A 6,694-nucleotide genomic window follows, 5' to 3' on the forward strand; every position below is an offset into this window, starting at 1 on the left:
CATGGGTGAAATCTGTGATAAGCTGGCGATAAGTATGTGCACAAAGAAGAGATAAAATGGGTTCATAGGGTTACCTTTGGGTGAGACTTTGGGGGTTTGAGGAGGGCTAGGGATGGGCAGAGGGATAATATTGCCAAAAAAATTGGGGGGAGGGAGGGACAACATATGAACATAGGAGAGTGTCAGATGTTGGTTGAGAATAAAATGCTGAGAAAACCGTATCAAAATATAATTAGGAAAGTTACCTGTTTAAGATACTCAAAGGGGATAATCTGACACAGGACAGACTCCTAGGGAATATCTGAATGCTCATTTTTCCAGAGTGGGTTATACCATTGGGTAGAGACCCATATAATGAGAGTGAAGGTAGACCCACATCCTGGGGAGGACTAATGCCATCAAATAGAGGGAACTGTATCTTTCAAGAGAAAGGGTGGCTCCCAGGGCATTAGGGCAGTTGAGCAAGTCAAGCCTTCAACACTGCTGCAAGTATCTCTGAACATGGCTCCTCCAGAAATGAAGATTGACTGTCACTGTGGGCCCCAAGGGGAGGGGGAAATAGATATTGAATAGATGGAACTAAAGTAAATGTGAGGACAAAAGAAGTGTTTCACAAGAGTACACAAGGATGGATATGAAACATGTAATATTACACCAAAAACATATAGGGGACAGCAGACTAATAATGTAAACCATAATGTAAAACATAGGATAACTAAAATATTTAGAAAACTGTATAGCCTAAAGTATAAACCACAATGTAAACACAAATGTCACCTTCTTTGAAAGCTATTGTCTCAATATCTGTACATCAGTTTCAGTAAATATGATATGAATAAGTTAAAAGATTATCGCTGTGGAAGGGAAAAGGTTTTAAAATGGATATGTGGGAGTACTGTATATTGTATATATGAATTACTGTGATTTAAGGCTCTTGTGAAGAGAAGTTCAATAATTAGGAAAAAAGAAAAGGAAAAGATAGGATGTACAATTTTTCCAAATCAATATGTATTCTATACCTAACCTTTAAGCTCATCGCTATATTACATTATACTAGTAAGGGAACCTGACATTATATTGGGCTTCACTTTTCAGGAAGTTTTGGATCACAGAGTGGTTCAACAATGGCAGTGGAGGAATACTAGTATGGGATGTTATTGACAGGCGATATATGGTTGACAGGGAGTTATACAGGGCATGTGTCCAGAGTGCAAGGAAATGTTTGGATATACTCATAGTGGAAACAATTAAAAACAACAGCTGGGGGGGGTACTTGGTTCCTGGCCAGGGGGGTCTCTGTTGTGGTCCCTAGGGGAGCAGCAGCAGTCCCCCGGGTGCAACGGTAAGGACCAGGAAGGAATGAGGGTCCAACAGTGAGCCCCTGATACTAATGACTATGCTTGTGAGCTTATACACCTGAAAGAAGAACAAGGCCTAGAGCAGCACTGTGCCTAAGAGTTTCCTCCTGACAGCCTTCATGTTACTCAAATGTGGCCAGTCTTGAAGCCAAACTCAGCGTGTAAATGCAATGCTTTCCCCCAGCATGGGACATGACACCCGGGGATGAGCATCCCTGGCACCGAGGGATCACTACCAAGTACCAGCTGATGACATAACTAGAAAATGACCTTGAATTAAAGGTTCAATGCAGACCAGCAGCATATCCCTGTCTACATATAATAATAGGAGTTAAAAATGCTGTTTGACCTAAAGTAAGGGGGAAATGGAAAAGACAAATGAGTTCATATGGCTATGAGTCTCTAAGAAAGAGTCTGGAGGTTGTCAGAAGGATTGCCCTTATGCACACCTGAGCAGAGTCTCAGAGACAGATAAAGTTGATACAACTCCAGATATTGGTCCTTTTGAGGGCTAAAGAGACCCACAGGTTCTATGGTCATGGCAAAGAGGGTTCACTGCCATGCCAGTTGGCCCTTCTTTGGTGCTGGTGTTTCTGCCTGATGGAGCTGGACTCAGATGGGATCTCTTTTCACAAGCCTTTCATGCTACTTTACTGGAATTGTAGTTGGTGCTGGGGCTTAAGATATATCTAGGGAATTTGAATCTCTGAACTGACAATATGATAGCCAGGCCCTGAGCCTCAACAGACTTCAACTCCTACACTCTGATTCATTGGACTTACCCCACTCAGCTAACATGGAGTTGAAGAATGTCAACCACCACACCATGGAGCCTAGAGTGCCTACAACTGAAAGCAGGAGGATTGCATCCAATTTCCATGTGGAATCTAAACCCCCTCTTGACATAGATGTGGAATGGACACAACCAAGCCAAGGTCCACAGGAAGGAGGAATACAGTAAGGATCAGAGTCGACTTAATGATATCCTATTCATGAACTATTGTGGTTAATAATCAAGAAAATGTGGCATTGGTGTGGAAAAAGTGGCCATCGTGGCTGCTGGGTGTGGGGAATGGGAGGAAGAGATGAGATGTGGAGGCATTCTCGGGACTTGGAGTTGTCCTGGGTGGTGCTCCAGGGACAATTGCCAGATGTTGTATGTCCTCCCATGGCCCACTGGATGGAACGTGGGAGAGTGTGGGCTATGGTGTGGAACACAGGACTTGGGGTGCAGCGATGGCCGGAGATGTACTCACCAGATGCAATGGATGTGTCATGATAATGGTGGGAGAGTGTTACTGTGAGGGGAGTGGTGGGGTGGTGGTGGTGGGGGTGAATGGGGACCTCATATTTTTTTAATGTAATATCTTTTAAAAAATGAACAAATTGAGCAGAATTTGGAAAAAAAAATAACAAGATGTTTTCAGGAGGTAACTCTTAGGCAATGTTTATTATTAGGCTAAGAGTTTCAATTTTACAAGAAGAAGGTTCAGAGTCACCCACATTAATATTGAGGTCTTGGCATATTGGTCTGTTGTCTTTTATTAGGCACTGACTATGTACTCAAGAGATTCTTGCCCCTCTATTTGAGAATGTACCAGGACTCCCTCAGATGGGCATTTAATATTTTCTTGCTTATTGTGTGGGTCTCCACGCACTGAGATAACACCCTATGATAAGATGAGCACATTCATATTCTACAGAAGCATGCCCCATACATTCGTCTACCATAGACACTTTGCACCAGTGACCCTCCCCTGCCATGGGTGCCAAAAGAACATCCCCAAAATTGTCATTTCAACCACAGACTTCCACCTCCCCAGAGTTCATCTGTTCTTTCCTCCAGCCATCCTCACAGTTCCACAGATAACCCAACCATCCCCCAAACCCAGCTCATCCTCACACTTGAGTGCAGTAGACTCCCTCACATCTCTGTATCACCATCATCCCCATCCATTGCCAAACCACCACCTCCCACCTTATCATAAGTTCTGCCCAGATTGAGCATTGGCTCACCACTCTGTACTCCCTTTCTATCTCCTGGTAACCTATCTTCCAGACTATCTCTGTGATACTGCTCAAGATCCTTAGGTCATATCAGTACGGTCATGCAATATTTGTCCTTTAGTGACCGGCTTACTTCATTCAGCATAAGGTATTCAAGATTCATCTATGTTGCTGCATGTGTTGATTCTTCATTACTTCTTACAGCTGAGTAATATTCCATTGTATCTATATACCACATTTTGCTTATTCACTCATCCATTTATGGACTCTTGGGTGCTTCCAACTTTTGGCAATAGTTTATAATGCTGTCATGAACAATGGTGCACATGTATCTGTTGTGTCTCTGCTTTCAATTCTTCAGGGTGTATTCCGAGTAGTGGGATTGCTGGATCATATGACAATTCTATAGTTAGCTTTCTGAGGAACCTCCAAACCATCCTCTACAGGGCTTGCACCATTCTACATTCCCACCAGCAGTGGCTGAGTGTTTCCATTCTTCCAAATCCTCTCCAACACTTGTAGTTCTCTGTGTTTTTTTTTTTTAATACCAACCAGTCTTATTGCAGTTGTGATTTGCATTTCCTTAATGGCTAGTGATGTTGAGTATCTTGTCATATACTTTTCAGGAATTTGTGTTTCCTCTTTGGAAAAGCATCTATTCAAATATCTTACCCATTTTTCAAATGAGTTATAAGTTTCTTTACTTTTGAGATGGAGGATTTCTTTGTATATGCTGGATATTAGATCCTTATTGGATAAGAGGTTCCTAAATATTTCCTCCCATTGAATAAGCTGCCTTTTCACTTTCTTGACAAACTCCTTTGAAGCACAAAAGTTTTTAATTTTGAGGAGGTCTTATTCATTTATTTTTTCTTTCATTGCTCACTCTTTGGGTGTAGAGTTTATGAAACCATTTCCTTCTACAAGATCTCATAGATACTTCCCTATATTATCTTCTAGAAGGTTTATGGTCTTGGCTCTTATAATTAGGTCTTTGATCCATCTTGAGTTAATTTTTATATAGGGCATGACTTGGTGATCCTCTCTCATTCTTTTGGATATGGATATCCAGTTCTTCCAGCACCATTTGTTGAAGAGGCCATTCAGTCTCAGTTGAGTGGGCTTAGTGGCCTAGTTGAATACCATTGGCTGCATATGCATGGATGTATATCAGAACTCTCAATTCTGTTTCATTGGTCGGTATGTATATCCTTGTGCCAAAACTCAGTAGTTTTGACCACTGTAGCTTTGTAGTATGCTTTAAAGTCAGAAATTTCACTTTTCCTTTTCGATATGTTTTTGGCTATTCAGGGCTCCTTGCCCATCCAAATAAATTCCCTTACTGGCTTTTCATGTTCAGTAAAAAATGGTTCTGCTATTTTTATTGAGATTGCATTAAATATGTAAATAAATTTGGGTAGGATAGACATCATACTGATATTCCATCTTCCAATCCATGAACATGAAATATTCTTCCATTTATTTAGGTCTTCTATGAGTTCCTTTAACAATGTTGTGTAGTTTTCTTTGTACAAATCCTTTACATCCTTAGTTAATTTATTCTTTTAGTTGCTATTGTAAACAGAATTGTTTTTCTTGATTTCCTCCTCAGATTGCTCATTATTAGTGTATAAAAATGCTATTAACTTTGCATATTGGTCTTATATCCTGTCACTTTACTGAATTTGTTTATCCGCTGTAGAAACTTTGATGTAAACTTTTCAGGACCTTCTATGTATAGGATCATGGTGTCTGCAAATAGTGGAAGTTTTAGTTCTTCCTATCCAATTTGGATTCATTTTATTTCTCCTTCTTGCCTAAGTGCTCAAGCAAGTACTTCTAGCACAATGTTAAATAAGAATAGTGACAGTGGGCATTCTTGTCTTATTCCAGATTGTAAGGAGAAAGCCTTTAGCATTTCACAACTGAGTATGATGTTAGCTGTGGGTTTTTCAAAAATACCCTTTTTCATGTTGAGGAAGTTTCCTTCTCTTCCTATTTTTGAAGTAATTTTTACCAGGAAAGGATGCTGTGTCTTGTCAACTGTTTTTTCTGCATCAATAAATATAGTCATATGATTTTTTTTTCTCTTAAGTGATAAATTACATTGATTTATTTTCTTATGTTGAAACATCCTTCCATACCTGAGATAAAACCCATTTGATCATGATGTATAATTCGTTTGATGTGTTGTTGAATATGATTAGCAAGTATTTTGTTGATGATTTTAGCATCTAAGTTCATTAGAGAGATTGGACTGTAGCTTTCTTTTCTTGTGGAATCTTTATGCAGCTTTGGTATTAGGTTAGTATTTGTAGTATAGAATAATTTAGGTAATGTTCCCTCCAATTCTAATTTTTGGAAGAGTTTAAGCAGAATTGGTGTGTGTTCTTTCTGCAATGATTGGTAGAATTCACCATGAAGCCATCCGGTCCTGAGCTTTTCTTGGTTGGGAGGTTGTTTTTTTTTTGTTTGTTTTTTTTTTTTTTTTTTTACTCTTTTGTATGCTTTCTTTTTTTTTTATAATTATTTATTTATTTTTAAAAATTACATTAAAAAAATATGAGGTCCCATTCAACCCCACTGCCCCCACCCCCCACTCCCCCCACAGCAACACTCTCTCCAATCTTCGTGACACATCCATTGCACCTAGTAAGTACATCTCTGAGTATCACTGCACCCCTAGTCAATGGTCCACATCATAGCCCACACTCTCCCATGTTCCATCCAGAGGGCCCTGGGGGGATCTACAATGTCCTGTAATTGTCCATGAAGCACCACCCAGGACATCTCCTCGTCCCGAAAATGCCTCCACATCTCATCTCTTCCTCCCATTTCCCAAACCCAGCAGCCACTATGGCTAGGTTGGGAGGTTTTTGATGACTAATTCAATTTCACTATTTGTGATTAATCTGTTCAGTTCTTCTATTTCTTCTTTCATCAATGTGGGTTGATTTTGTGTTTTAGAAATTTGTCCATTTCATCTAAGTAAGCATACAATTTTTCAAAGTACCCTTTATGATACTCTTTATCACTGTGGGATCAGTGGTGATATCCCCTTTATCATTTTTTTGTTTTACTTATTTGCATCTGCATCTTCTTTTTTTTTCTTTGTTAATCTAGCTAAGGGTTGTTCGTTTTATTAACCTTCTCAAAGACCCAGCTCTAGATTTTGTTAATTTTTCCTATTGTTTTTCAATTCTCAATTTCATTTAATTCTGCTCTAATCTTTGTTATCTCCTTCTTTCTGCTTGCTTTGGGATTAATTTGTTCTTCTTTTACTAGCTCCTCTAGGTGTACAGTTAGGTCTTTGATTTCAGCTCTTTCTT

This window comes from Dasypus novemcinctus, chromosome 10 (genome assembly GCF_030445035.2).
Source record: "Dasypus novemcinctus isolate mDasNov1 chromosome 10, mDasNov1.1.hap2, whole genome shotgun sequence".
NCBI lineage: Eukaryota > Metazoa > Chordata > Mammalia > Cingulata > Dasypodidae > Dasypus > Dasypus novemcinctus.